The 15,261-nt window shown below is 36.3% G+C and overlaps 2 long non-coding RNA genes across 2 annotated transcripts in view; both read right to left on the reverse strand.

The window, feature by feature from the left end:
* Window positions 1-9,766: 9,766 nt before the first annotated feature.
* LOC121135886 lies at window positions 9,767-11,781 on the reverse strand. Its single transcript, XR_005872993.1, has 3 exons — window positions 11,683-11,781; window positions 11,427-11,498; window positions 9,767-9,850 (listed from the first exon to the last, which is right to left on the reverse strand). It is a non-coding gene; the product is annotated as an uncharacterized LOC121135886 (long non-coding RNA).
* Window positions 11,782-13,701: 1,920 nt separating this feature from the next.
* Window positions 13,702-15,261, reverse strand: part of LOC121135860 — a 46,112-nt gene continuing 44,552 nt past the window's right edge. Inside the window, exon 3 of the long non-coding RNA XR_005872980.1 lies at window positions 13,702-14,122. This is a non-coding gene — a long non-coding RNA (uncharacterized LOC121135860). The remainder of the gene's footprint in view (window positions 14,123-15,261) is intronic.

A 15,261-nucleotide genomic window follows, 5' to 3' on the forward strand; every position in this document is an offset into this window, starting at 1 on the left:
CTCAGTCTGTTGACAAGGCTGGCCTCAAACTCAGATCTGCCTTACTCAGCTTCCTGAGCACTGGAACTAAAGGCCTATGTCTGGCTTAAGAGGCTTTTTTTGTACTTGTGTTTACCTTCAGTTTTTCTTTCCCGGGGACGGGATGATTATTCTTTTTCCAGAGTTTTTTCCTCCCTGAAAACTTACATTTTGATTTGTCACCAATTTTCCGTTTGCTGTTTCATCTTCATTCCTTTCCCTTTATTTCAGATAACATTCTACAAATTATAAATATTTCTGAAGTGATTAGGAAAGAATTCTACAGAACTGAATCAGTAAAGGTTTCCAGCTGGAACTTGACAGATCCTCAGGCATTGACAAGAACTCTTGACTTTACCTTCATAGCAAACAATCATGTGTAAACTGCTATCTGCTCAAATCATTTCTAAGTAAACCATAAAGCACATTTCATTGGCAGGGTGCACTGCTAGTTTCCTCCACAGAGGAAGAAATGCCCGAGGTTATCAGACTGAGAACTAAGGCTGGAGTGGGGGAGGGTGCTGGGTCATTGCTATTATTCAGTTTCAATTAATCTCATCTTCAAGGAGATACTGACTTTTCTGTCCATAGTGATGCCTGGTACTGATGAATTATCACATCTAGTTACTTTCCTGGAGAGAATAGACAGCATTTTCCTTTAGGGTGACAGGAAGAATCTATACTTTACCATCTTTTTTTGTTTATCCTTCAAATGTATTTACTTGTGAAACAAAGCAACTGTTCCTTCTAGTTCTGCATCTTTGTCATTTTTGCAGAAGTAGCACACATACACACACACACACACACACATATACACAATGTAAAAACGCTAGTTTTTTTTGCTTGTTTCCCTATCTTCATGCACATAGCAGATGAAAGACAGTGAGAAGCAAATTGTGCACTAGTCTCTCTATTTACACTGAATATAATGTTGCCAGCATGGGTCTTCTTCTGTCCCCAGCATTACAGACTACACCACTTGAGGATTTGATTTAATTATGGTCTCTTTAGATAGAAACAGACATAGTACTGGCTTAGCTTTATCATAGTTATCCCTTAGTACTTCCCAAAAGTTTTCTTCCTTCTCTCCTTCCCTTCCTTCTTCAACCCTTCCCTCATTTCCTTCCTCCCTCCCTACTTACCTGCTTCCTTACACTCTCCCTCCTTCCTTCTTACCTTTTCTTTCAATGGGACAAAACATTGCTTTGATGATCATGACAATACACAGTTTAAAAGATAATACTGTTACACTTCCTATAACAACTCCTGCCACCTCAACATTAAGAAGGTTGTTTGCAAGGCTGATCTTCTAACTTGGGCTTTGCAGTGGCCGGCAATTGCCTACCATGAATGGCCTGATCTTCCTTAGTTAACTATTGACCCCGATGACACACTTTCACCATTTTGCTGATGACATTTCACGGTTGGTTACCATTCTTTTCTAGAGCTCTCAGTTATCTTTGAGGTTCTGAAAAGGTCTAGATGAGTCAGTCTTAAGTGTCTGTCTCTGCCCACTGCTGTTATCACTCTATGCTGTGTACTTCTTCTGTCCTTCATATTCTCCTGATCTCAGACATCTTCCCATTTCCCACTATTCTTTTGATAGATTTACACTAAAGTGGATCTCATATTTTAGTATAAATACTTCAGTGAAGTATCTCTCAACTCAGATTTATAGCAGGGTAATGGACTTAGAATTAACATGAAAAATACAAATTTTGCTCCATATCATGAGGTTTCTCAGGAACTACTAAACAGTTGGTGTTTTGAAGAAAAAGTTACATACCATAGAGACTCTAGTCATTCTTGTTTCTTTCTATTCTATTCACAATAGCTAGGACATTGAAACAGCCTCGAGGTCATTCAACAGATTAATAGTTAAAGAAAATGTGTCTATATACTTAATGAAACTTTTGTCAAACATAAACAAGGACATAGATAAAACTGTGGAGCATAATATTAAGCGAAGTAAGGGACTCAGAATGATCAGAGTTTGTGTGAAAGTAGAAGTACAATGCCACATACTTGAATTAAAATGTAAAACCCGTGTGTCATAATTAAAGAAAAGTAACTCTATTTGTACCATATACGTTATATTACATTTCAGAAATGCTACTTGTGATTTTATACGTATGAGCGTGACGATTAAGGAAACTATTCACTCACCTGTTTTTCATAAGATACAGATTTGTTAGAAGCAACCATGAACTGTGTCTTACTAATTAATTTATTTGCTCAGTACTGAAATAAAATTTCATTCAGTGAGCTGGGATCAAAATGTTTTTGCTATGTTTTAAAGATTCCAAATATAGGAACATCATTGTAATAGCTTAAATTGTGTCAGCTAAATATAATCCTCTCCAGGTGCTGGAAGTATAAACTGGCCAAAATAAAAAATAAAAAAACAAGCCCGAGGAGTTTTTTTCAGGGGATGTGGCAACAATTAATGGGAAAAAAGACTATGAATTTTAAAGAGACCAAGAGAAGTTTTATAAGAGGGCTAAGAAGGAAGAACATCAAGTGGGAAATGATGTAATTATAGTATAATCTCAAAATCAAAATAATTTCTTCAAAAGTAAGACAAAGTCACAGTTGCCTAGGAAACTCTAGCTTTTGTTTAAACTTCCTATAATCTTGAAGATGGTGAAAGCTGCTAGCACAGCTGAGGTTGCGGGGAGGGTGTCAGAGCAAGCATTGGTAGCAGTGGCCTGTCCTCAGGTAAGTTTAATCAAGGCTGGGATTAACACCTCCAACCTATGACTTGCTCCTTTTCAAGGACTCCCCCTGCCCAGAAATTGGGGCATCAGGATTTGTATTCAAAAACATGTTAATAACTGTGATATAGAGGTGGTTCCCCTCTAGGATGGCCGCTTGTGAGACTGATGCTCTCAGGGGACTGCTGGATCAATCACAATGACCAGCTTATATTTCATAGCTGACTGAACTGCACAAGGGAATAGGTAATAGGGCCCGCTCATTCTGTTCAGAACTCTCAATGTGCAAGTTACTAGGGAGGCTCCATTATCACACAGCTGTGGGCCGAGCATGAAATCAACACCGGAAGTTAATTATAGGATTTGAATGTTTAATGGCAGGAGCCGTGATGACCTGATGTGTCTATCATAACTGGATGCACGTATGAGATTTTCAGATAGATTCAATAATGAGAGTGCGCTTGCCTGTAAGAAACCCTAGCAACTCATCTCACAGAATACTTAAAATGTCATCAGGCCTCTTTATGACTGTATTTTTTTTCTTATCTTAGCCTAGAGACGTGGGAAAATGTCAGGTTTTTCAGGCCATCAAGTGTTTTGTAAAGGATGCAGTAATTTTACTCTTTGGTGTAGTCATCATTTTATTTTTACTTATTTCCTTTTGTATTAAAGCTGAGAATATTTTCATGACTTAATTAAAAACATACAGAGAATCAAGTTTTCTGTCTCAACTTCTGTGCAAACAGTATGCTTAGGTTTGGTGGAATATTGTTTATTGATAGGCCTCCCTGAAATTGACTGAATATTTTGACAAGGACAACTAAATCCTATTTTCATTAGCACACTCATGTGTTGACAGACATGACTGACAGAATGAGTGGGTGGATGAGTGATACCCAACATAAGCAATGGCCAATGGCTATTCTACTCATATGTTCTCTTGTTTGTGACTTTATTCAAGAATGATTGACTGACCCTTTGCCACAAATGACATGGGGCTAACTCCAATGTGTGTGTTTATGTTTAAGTTTGTGACTATTCTCAAAGTTCTCAATTGCATTAAAATCTAAAATTTATTTAGAAAACTGAAGGGCTAGCAGAAGAAGGCAATGTAGGGAATGCCAGGGAAAAGAGAAGGCAGACAGCACTGCTCTTGGATTATTGTCTGTGTCTGAAGAGCCACGAGGCCAGAAACAATCTTATATATAGTACTCAACCCTGCATTTCTTAAAAAGTCATTGGGCCCTTTCCCACTGTCTTTCCTTACTCTGTTCAGAAAGGAACTAATTGGCTAGTATCATCAACTTCCTTTTGATAAGAATTTGCAGTATTATGACAAAATTATGAATTGTAAGTAAACCACAGGTTAGCACTAGACTTCACAATCAGAATCCACGTTATAAACTATAAAAATATCGCAGATGCAAAGCCATAACTTTAGTTACAAAATAAAAGTAATATTTTGAATAAATAATCTAAGCATTATCATGAAAACCTTGAAAAAGAAAACCTGAAACTTAAATTAAGTAACCAAAAAGTGAAGCAGCCAAGATAATTATTACATTCTCAACAACACCATGGTGGTATTATGTACTGGCTAGTTTTGTGGGTTAACTTGATACAAGTTAGAGTCATTAGAAAGGGAGGAGCCTCAGTTAAGGACATGCCCCTATGATATCCAGTTGTAAGGCATTTTCTCAATTAGTGATCAGTAGGAGAGGGTTCTGTTCATGGGGTAGTTGCATCCTTGGGCTGGTGGTCCTGGGTTTTGTAAGAAAGCAGGTTGAGTAAGCCAGTAAGCAGCAACACTCCCTGGCCTCTGTGTCAGCTCTTGTTTCCAGGTTCCAGCCCTTGAGTTTTTGACCTGAGAATCTGTACTTAGCATCAATGTGGAAGTGTAAGATAAATAAGCCTTTTCCACCCTGACTTGGTTTTTCATCATGGTGTTTTGCTACAGTGAGGGAAACCCTAACTAAGACACATTAATTAAATGCATTTTATCTAGATGATCAAAGATGAATTAAGAAACAAAAACAGTGTTAGGAAAAAACAAAGAAGCACCACTCTAAAAAGAGAACCAATAACTTTGTAGGAAATACTTTTAAAGGTTATATAAATGAGCAAATTCCTTAAGATGCTATAGTTACCAAAGCCCATTAAAAAAGACTCAGATAAACTATTCTAATAATTTAGTTCCATATGAAGATGAGTTCATCTAAATATTTTTTAAATTCTTGTTGTAAACAAGCTATTGTAGCAAATAGTAAAAAGGAAATGCACTCTAATTAATTTTATAAATCTAACCTTTTAAAATATTGAAACATATTTAAAGAAAAAAAGTATTAGAAGAAAGTTGCAGAGTATCTCCATGAATGTCCTCGGGAATGACATTACACATGTTAGTGAACTGAACTCAAAACTCACTGTCACCAAATTTAAAATTTAAGAATATAAACGTTGTCTTCAGATTTATTATCTCTATCAATCTATTAACCTAACAATCTATTAACCTGTCTTTCTATCATTCACCTCTTTATTATATATTATTATTTTTTGTCTTACATCCTCTATTAGTTATCATCTGTCACCTATCAATCTGTATTATATTTCTATCTCCATATAAAATATGATCTATATAGTTCTGTCTATTCATATAATTATTTATCTATCATGTCTATGTCATCTATACATTATCTATTGTCTATCACCCATCATCTACCATTTGTCTACAAGCTACTGGTCATTTGTCCTTTACCTATGTATCATCTATACATCTATCCACTGATTCTATGACCCCATATCATCCCTTCTGTCACCTGCTTTGTCAAGTGTTCAAGCTAGGAATCTATGTGCCTAAACTAGCAACTCCTTTTGGTCCTAAGTGGCTTTTGTTATTTTCTTCCCTTCCCATCTAGTGTAGCTTGAGGGCATGTGGTTGATACAAATCCATAGTTTGAAATTCTAGTTTGCCAAATGATAATGGGGTGTGAACCCATGGGAAGGATGAGATCAAGAATGGAGCTTTCATAGAATTAACAACTTCATATGAAAGAAGAGACACCATATTATCCCCACTTTGATAGATAATTATTATGAAATCACAATCACAAAAGGATCTCTGCCCACAGGTGGACCAGGAGTCTTAGACAAATACAGGATTAAACTTATAAATTTGTAAATCCATTCCAATTCTACTGAAAATTTGCTATTACTGAGGTAATTTGAGATAATTCAGCGACTTCTCCAAGTCTCTGTCCTTTAGAATTTATAGGACATATTTTCATAATTGGCTGGACTGTGTAAAGAATTTGTCCAGTCGGTGACTCTCCTGAACATCTTAATTCACTTCCAATTTTGTCTTAGGCAATCTTCAAGAGACAACATTAAACAGGGAGTTAAAACCTGTGAGTTAAAATCTATTCTTGATGATTGATAGATTATTTTTCTCTTCTAAATTCATGATTATGCAACCTTGGAAGACGTATAACCCTATCTCTTTATTGAATAGATAAGAACTAATAAGTAAGGAAATGCCTTGCACATGATTCTATAACTATTGAATTTTAGTATTTGTTTTGAGCTTGTAAAAGCAACTAATAATGCTCTAGATATTCACTGAATACTAACCAGTCTGTCTTAGAGAGAGAGAAAAGTAAGAAAATATTGAGTTAACAGCTGATCTCCAGCTTTCATGGACTTAAAATAGCAGATTTGTTTTGTTTTTGTGTTTCCAAGACATGGCTCCACTGTGAGTTCCTGGCTCTTCTGGAACATTTTGTGTAGACCAAACTGGACTTGAACTCAGAGATTTGCCAGCCTATGCCTTCCCAGTGCTAGGATTAGTGGCATGCTTCACCACCACCTGGCTAAAATAAAGGATATTTTTATCTTGTTCCTCCTACAGACCCAACAAGCTCAGTAAGGTCTCTCTTCACCACTTTCATGGAGACCAAGGTAATGTAACAGTGCCTCAGGCACTCCCAGTCATAGTTCATGGAATCTAATGCCATCTGTTTCAGGTCACAGATCAAGGCAGCATGCATGACCATATATAACTCTGGCAGTGTTTAGCGACATCCATTTACAAATGAAAGAAGATAAGTCTCATCTTGAGGCTGCTGAGAAAGCCAGAGAGTCCTGTAGTTTCCCACAGTTGTCTCTTACTCTCCAATCTTGGGAAACAGCCCTTACCTAAAGGAAGGATACCAAAGCAGTGTCTTTGGAGGAGTACCTCTTTATTTGGTGATCTGAGCTTGAAATTGGTTAATTAATTAAGAGCAACTTATTAAGGTTTAATTTCTCTAGAATAATTAAGAAATAGTTAATTAATAATTAAATATTCATTCTCTCATTAAGAAGTTTAAATCTTTCTTAACAACCAGCTAACAGCTCATGATGGACTGGGCGTAGGATCACACTACGGACCATTCAGCTCAGAGTTAATGATGAGTGTGAGTGTTCCCTAGTCTTTATTAGCTTAAAAGAACCATTGACTTCCATTTAAAAGTTAATCTATATATGCTTGTGTGTGTTTGCGTGCATATGTGTGAATGTCACAGCATGTGCATGCATGTACTTAGAAAGGTTAGAGGACAAACTCTGATTTGGTGTTTTCCTCCTGCCTTGTTGAGACAGGGTCACTTTGTGGCTGTCTGTGTCAGTCCAGCTGTCTCACAAGCATAGGGTGAGGGTGTCCTTTGGTGTGTAGTAGAACCTTTTGCCTACATGTAGACATTAGCTATGCTCAACAATACAGGATTCAGCAGTAACAGCAAAGAGTCTAGAACTAAATCAGTGTGAATTTGTCTTTCCTCATTCTTGAGGTGGGATCACTGTCAGAGAATATGAAGTGCAGGGCAAATGTGAACTGAGCTACAAACATCCTGTCTGGAGTGACATGGAGATTGCTTAATTAAGCAGAAGAGAGCCATTAAGCAAATCTATGAGGGAGATGATCATGCTCCAAATGTTGAGAGAGCCTGAAAATGGTTCAAGAAGTTTTTTTCTCTAGAAATTTATTTATTTTTTAGTTTGAAACTGACTTCCTCTTCCTTGTGGTGATCCCTGCAGTTGAGGAATGCCTTTAACTATGTACCAAAATCCTAGGTTGAGTCTCTTTAAAGGCAATTTATTCTTTTTCTTTTCACTAAGGTGTGTCTTGCTTTTTGTAGTATGACTGGATGCTTAAGAACAGCAAGGATAACCTTGACTAATGCCATTAAATACACACAGCTATTTAGACAAGATCAGGTACATTAAGGGTGGTTTGGTCAATGTCATCTTTGGGAGATTCATCTACAGTGTGGGCACTGGTGCGCCAGCTCCAGCAGCTGGCAGTCCTGCTTCCTCCACAGCTGTTGCCTGAGCTGAGGAGAAGGTGGTCAAGGGAAAGAAGGAAGAATTTGAGGAGTCTGATGGTGACATGGGCTTTGATATTTTTGACTAAACGTCTTCGTTCTACATGCTCAACAAAAAGCTAAACTTTGTTTTGTTTTAAACTAAGGCTGGAGAGATGGCTCAGTGGTTAAGAGCACTGGCTGCTCTCGCAAAGGACCTGGGTTTGGTTCTTGGCACCCATATGGTGGCTCACAGCCTCTGTAACTCTACTTCCAGAGTGGAGTTCTTCAGCCCTCTGCAGACACAGCAATGCAGGTGGTGAACAGACGTGCATGCAGGCACAACTTCCATGTACATATACATAATAAACAAATCCTTAAAATGCAATAGATATGAGGACCCCATAGGACAGTAAACATATATTAAGCCTGAGTTGCTTATATTAATATAAAATTCAGCAAATCTATCAATTTTCCTGCAAATTTTCTATTTTTATATATTTTTTAAGAAATAAGAAATGTAATTCACATGCCTCAGAATTTTTTGGGCTTCTAGGGTTTCAGACACAGATTATTTTAGTTGACTCTATTCCCTACACCATTTCCCACATTTACCTCTTGCCTTCTACCCTCCCCATTTCCTCGTCCTGTCATAGATGTCCTTTAGGGTTATCAACTTCAAGTTTCATCCATTTTTTCCTGAATGTTTCAGTTTCCTTTACAGCTGACTAAAATTCCACTGTATGCCTGAACCACGTTTCCATTATGTATTCATCAGTTGATGAATATCTTCATGGGTTCCAGTTGCAAGGCAGAGTGGTGAGCAAAGGCTCAAGAAGTTTTTTTTAAAAGAAGAATGCACACTATAGGGAGAGGCCAGCAGGATTCAAATTAGGAAGAGCAAGGACGTCGGAATGCTCAGAAATCATTTGAGATTTTGAGATATATTGCAACAGATAATGGACTAATTTAAGAGGATCTGAGGGGATTCTGAGGAAGAGATGGTGGACTATGAACCTCAGGTTGGAATTCTGGTGTTGAAACAGCAGCTGTGAGACCCTAAGTTGATAAACCTCAGCCAATGTCATTGTGGTCTTCTGTAATTTGTAAACAACCATGTTTTCTTCAAGGGATCTTGTCAGAGAACAAGGTTATATGGAAATATCAAATATAATCTAACTATCACCACTTTCATCTCTCTCTACTGTCATTTTTACCTCCAAAGCATAAGAAGTCAAGTCTTGAGATAGTCTGAAAGATTGTAGCTACTTTGGATGGGAAGAGTAGCTGTGAGCCCACTTATGGGGACTGTCCCCTCCTTTGGCTTTCCGTCTTCTCTCTCTGAAGCTGCTGCTTCATTGTTGCTAATTCCTGCCAACATGTCCTCCTCCCTGAACCCCATGTTTCCTTTCTTATTCTTTACACATTACCTTTCTGCAAATGGCTGTTTTTGTTTTAGATTATTTCCTATCAGGTACATCAACTCACACCTTTATTCCTTTAAGTTTAAATATTATTAGTAAAAAGCATGTTGGATATGGAATTATTTTCTGTCCTTTCTTAGATAAATGGTCTTATTTTTCTTACAAGACAGTATTTGGACCCAAATAGTATTTTAAATAAACCACATCTTATGAATACGAATAAAAACCAAATGAACAACTTTGGCATTAAACTACCATGTAACTAACATCATACCTGGAGCTTGACTCAATTCTTTGGCAGTCGCTACTGCATCTGTGAACTGTGGTGGGTCTGGCAGAACAGCAAAATCTTCAACCACTATTATAATGAGAGTCAGGACAGTGGGTTATTTGCAGTCTGATATTAATTTAGTAATCAAATGATTATTGTTTGTAAAGAAAATAATTTATATTTATAATCATGTTGGGATGCAAGGGAATACCTCCTCACTGTACATTTACCAAGTTTAGAGATATGCATATTGAAGCAACTGAAAATTTCAACATTTATGGACAGGTTCAGCAAATACATCAGTGTTTCCTTTTCAACAATTTACTGTACACTAACTCAAAAACATTTCTTCCACCACTTTGGAATAAAGCCATTGGGTTGTTTTGGTCCTTCTTTCTTTTATGCTATTCCTTTAATTTTTTCCCTTAAATTAGAAACAAGTTTGCTTAACATGTCAATCCCAGCTCCCTCTCCCCCCTTTCTTCCCAGACCCCCATCAGCCTCTCAGCCCCCTCCCAATCTCCACTAACATCTATTCCTTTAATTTTTAAAGAATGTCTCTGATGAGGAGGAGATCTGTCTTTTCTACCTTGCCTTTTTATCTTATATTCAACAAATTACATACAAATCTCTCATAGTTTTTATTCTCTAAAGTACATAAGCACTTATTTTCCAGGTATTGAAACATATTGAGATCTGGCATCATACAGATATTAAACATCCAATTCTCTATTACTACACCATAAGAACAGCTTTGCAACTACAAATATCATGGAAATTATTCATCTGCTGTTTTCTTAGGCAAAGGAAAATTTTACCTTAGGAGGCCATGTGTGAGTTAAAGTCTCATGAGTGGATACAGTATTGGGAGGTGAAGAATGTCACATTCATAGACTATTTAAGGTATACTTCTGAGGGAATTGAGGAACACTTGGGGAAGATATCAGAGAAGAGATCTAAGAACGATGCAACCCAGGAAAACAACTGAGTCACCTGTTATTTTGTTGTTCATTCTACTTCTACCAACTTTTTTACTATTTGCAAAATATTTTTACAAACAAATGTCACCTGGTTGACCTAGATTGTAATTCTGAGTTGAATCCTCAATGGACTTCCATGTTTGTGCAAGAAAAGTCAGCTTTAAAAACTTATTATATTGTAACTACAAAAAAAGTCATGGACTTCTGCCCTTCATTTTTATTTTGGGCTGTTGAATTGCTTGGAATATAAGGATATTTGTTTTATATCATGAGTTGGACAACTTAAAGCAATAGAGACTTGAAAGCTGTGTGATGCTAAGAAGAAAACTTGAAGGTCACAGAGTATAAGATTGTCATATGTATTCATTGACATCAGTCACAGTCCCCACAACGTAAGTGGGAGCTGAAGCTCATCAAAGCTTATGTGTCTAAAACTATAATGATGTGTTTTATTAGGTTATGTTACCTCACCTGATAGTCTAAGGAGTAGTACTCATACCCTTAAATACTTAAGTTTTCTGTACTCCAAAGAATAATGATGAAGCTTAATTATTGCTAGGGCAATATGCCTTAAAACAATTTACTGAGTGCATATTTCATCAAGAAGGAGCTTTGCCATTTAGTAATATGGGGCAAATAATTTATTTCCAAATTTTATAAGTAAACATTTATGCATTACTCACATTTTAGTCCTATAAAATAAATTTTTATAGCCCATAGTTTTGGTCATGGTCACTGGACTGTTGATTCTGGATCTGTGAGGAGGAAAGTGGGCACATGACAGGGGTATTGTTAGACAGAGCTTTAAACTTATGTGTCTGGAAGTCACTGAGAGAATTAAATTCTGAACACAAACCAAGTAGACTATGAGCTATCAATAGGTTAATCCATCAATGATGCCAGAACTCCCATGACCCAGTCTTTTCCTAAAGACATCACCTCTGTGCAGAACTGCTTCAACACAGGTGCTTGAGGAGTCACACATGAGCAGGCCCAGCACACATGGAAAGAATGACAATTTTCCAGTCATCACAGAGGTTTAAGTATACCTCTGAAAAATAAAGAAAATGAGTTCATGAAATTATTAGAAAGAGCAAAGCAAAAGCCAGCAGCAAAATAACTTCAGACCACATAAATTGTGAATATCACTCAAATACAGTTCACTGTGTTTCTTGAGTGTAATGTAAAGCTACGAAGTCATTTTTATTCTGTGAAGCAATACTCCCCAAATACTGAAAACATTTTTATCTGACCATAAAGCAAAATAAAATAAATACTAAAAATGACACCCATAGGTAAATATTTAGATATTTTGAAAACATACTTCCAGAGTTCAGACACTTAGAAATATCTTATATTAAGATTAAAATCTTATCAATTAATATCAATATAACACAAATAGTTCTAGAGAATAAGAAACATAGAGAAACTCATTATTATTTTGTAAGCTTATAAAAATTTCAAAACAGAACAAAAGTAACAACTGCATAGTCCAATATCACATAAAAATGCAGGTGTAAAAGCTTTTCAAGGTAAAATGTGAATATCAAGGTGCCACTCTTCTTAACATGGTTTTTTCAAGGATTGTGTAATGATATGAATGTATGTATGCCTCTAAGACTCATATGTTGTAAACCCAATCCCCAACGTGGTAGCTTAAAAAACTGTAGGTTTTGTAGATTATTATATCAGTAGGGTCCTAGTTTCCTTCTTTAATGAGATCATAAAAGCAACCTGAAAACTCTTTTACTCAGTTTCTTCCCTGTGACCCAAGACATAGCAGAAAATCTGCAGCCCAGAAGAAATCACAGAGGCATTAATGAAAACAGGGAAAAAACCACAAACAATGCCCATGAATTCAACTGTTTAGTATGCCAGAAGATAACAATTATTCAGTCTAATGTAGAAATGTTATAAAGACCACAGGTTTTGTTTTTGTAGGCCTAAACAAAGGTTTTTCAAAACTGGCAAAAAAATTTCCTGATTAGTATCTTACTCAAGCGTGTCTTCTCTACTTCAATACTTGTTAAGTTTTTAAGATTTTGGGCTGATACGATGAGAGGGGCATCCACTTCCAAACCTGAAGGCTTTTCAGTTTGATTCCTAGAACCTCCATGATGGAAGGAGAATACCAGCTTAAGTAAGTTTTCCCATGACTTCATGTCTATTCTGTGGTATGCTGGTGTCCAAACACTTACATAGAAATTTACAACCACACACAAATAAATAAAGTTAAGAGAAACCATGCTGTCTGTTCAGATGTGTTAATAGAATATGGATTTGTCAGCAGGGCAGAGAGATAATTTCACAAATAAGAATGTGGAGGAAGAGGGACTGGAAATGCTACTCGGGCAGAGAGCTGTAGCTTCGTTACTATACTTTAAAATTCCTAATAAAGGGTGATAATAACAGCAGGGCAGGTAGTAGCATGTCTGGAGTCATTTTAACATTCTATACAAGTTTGAGTCCCTTTGTGCTTCCACCCAAGAAAGTCTTCCTCCTCAGGGTATTGATGGCATTGTGTATACAGCGATGGAAGTGTGCTGAAAACCACAGTAATAATAATTAGACATGGACAAGGAAAATAGGTTAGTCTGAAATGTTATGAAATGTGCAAAGGCAATCTTGGCATGTGGAAAAATCCAGCTCAGTTCTAAATAATATATTCAAGATAGGAAATTATTTTCCACATGACAAAAGTACAAGTAATTCAGAAAAACATACATTGAACTTTTACAAATGAATGGAAATGTATAATGATAGGAAAAATAGAGAAGACACATTATTGGTAAATATCCACATTTAGAATATATTAGAGACCCCAATAACAAACTTGAACTCTCTCTTGGGAAGCTTATTTCTACTGTAGAGTACTATTGTCCTTTACACATCTCTCTTTCAAGCTGAGCACAAATATATATTGAAATATAGTCTTAATAAACTCCAATTTTTCTTTATTAAAAAAGAAATAATTCTGAAAAAAAACAAATTTTATACATAGAAAAGTAGGTTCATCCCTATTATTATTCTGTTAAATAACCACACTATCAACTACTCCCTAACGTCATTTCTCGATGCTTATAGACCTGCACAGCTCTTAACCTCATCAGAGAAGTTTCTTCATGCTATGGGGTGCTTAACATTGAAAGTCACAACTGGTCAAAGGCAGAGAATAACTGAGCCAGTGGAGTGCAGAACTATAAATGCAACATGTAAATAAACCCTCCAGCCACACCCAAGGCTGTAGCACTATCACAGAAGACAGGGAGGAAACACTGTCAGTTCCAGAGGTCAGGGTCATTCTGCAGCAGTACATTCTGGACATGACAGACACACTGTACTTATGAGTTCACAGATGATATGGTTGGCTTCAAAAGACCTGTATAAGATAAAGAAATAGCATTTTAGCAAAATGGGGGAGTGGTTAGGTTGGCACAATTCAGGGATATGTTTCACACTTGTGAACACTTGAGAAGCACAAATTGGACTTGAATAATTAACAAAACAAACAAAGATGGATTGCTGCTGGGTTTGGGGATGGGTGTATCTGGGAGGATTTGTATGGATGGGAGCAACTATGAACAAAATACATTGTAAGAAATTCTCAAAAACATAATAAAAATGTTATACTAAAATATAATTAGACATAAAAAGACAAATCATAGAAAATTATAGCTGATACATGGCTCATTACTACTTAAGCGTGTTAAGGGTATACAAATAAATTGTAAAATCGGAATATTACTTGATTGTCTAAAATAGAAATTTAGCAACAAACATTTTTGTTGATTCTAAGGATATGATAATCCTGAGAGTTCTGATTCAAGTGGATGCACTGCAAAACTCAGTGTAATTTAATAAAAACCAAGGAAACGGAAAAATGCACTTTCTGTATCAACCAGCATCAATCTTAGTGGAATGAAAAAAATACCTTAGAGATATTTTCCTTTTTGTACTTAAGAAATGTCACAACTCTTAAGATTAAAGTGTTATGTTAAAGTAGACATTCCAGGAAGAGCATAGTTTATCAAGTTTTGCTGGCTTCTTGCCGTCTTTCCACATGGCAGAATTCAATTTACTCTTCAAATTAACTTTGAGTGTGTCATGAGACAACTTTTGTCCAATAGATTGCGTGCAGAAGGGATGAGCTCAACTTCTCTGATACTTCATTTAATTGCAATGCAAGTTTTTATGCGTTTTTTCCTCTCTGCTATAGCAACTATAAGAATTTGAGATGGTTTTGTTCTCTCAATCTATATCTTTCAGTTTGTATTAGCTGCTTGTCTTGTTGCTGGGATAAAATACTTTCCCCATTAAAAGAAAACAACTTTAGGAAGAAAGAGTTTATTTTGATTTATAGACAAACCAGCCCAAGATTTTATTAGATGCTAGGAAACCTGCACAGAGGGGCATAAGCATAGGGAGATTACATGTCCATTAAGGTTTGAGTATCTTAAATGTCCACAAGGAGAGAAGTGAATATGCCATAATACACATGACAGAGGTATAGAAAAATTC

This window comes from Mesocricetus auratus, unplaced genomic scaffold (genome assembly GCF_017639785.1).
Source record: "Mesocricetus auratus isolate SY011 unplaced genomic scaffold, BCM_Maur_2.0 Super-Scaffold_100044, whole genome shotgun sequence".
NCBI lineage: Eukaryota > Metazoa > Chordata > Mammalia > Rodentia > Cricetidae > Mesocricetus > Mesocricetus auratus.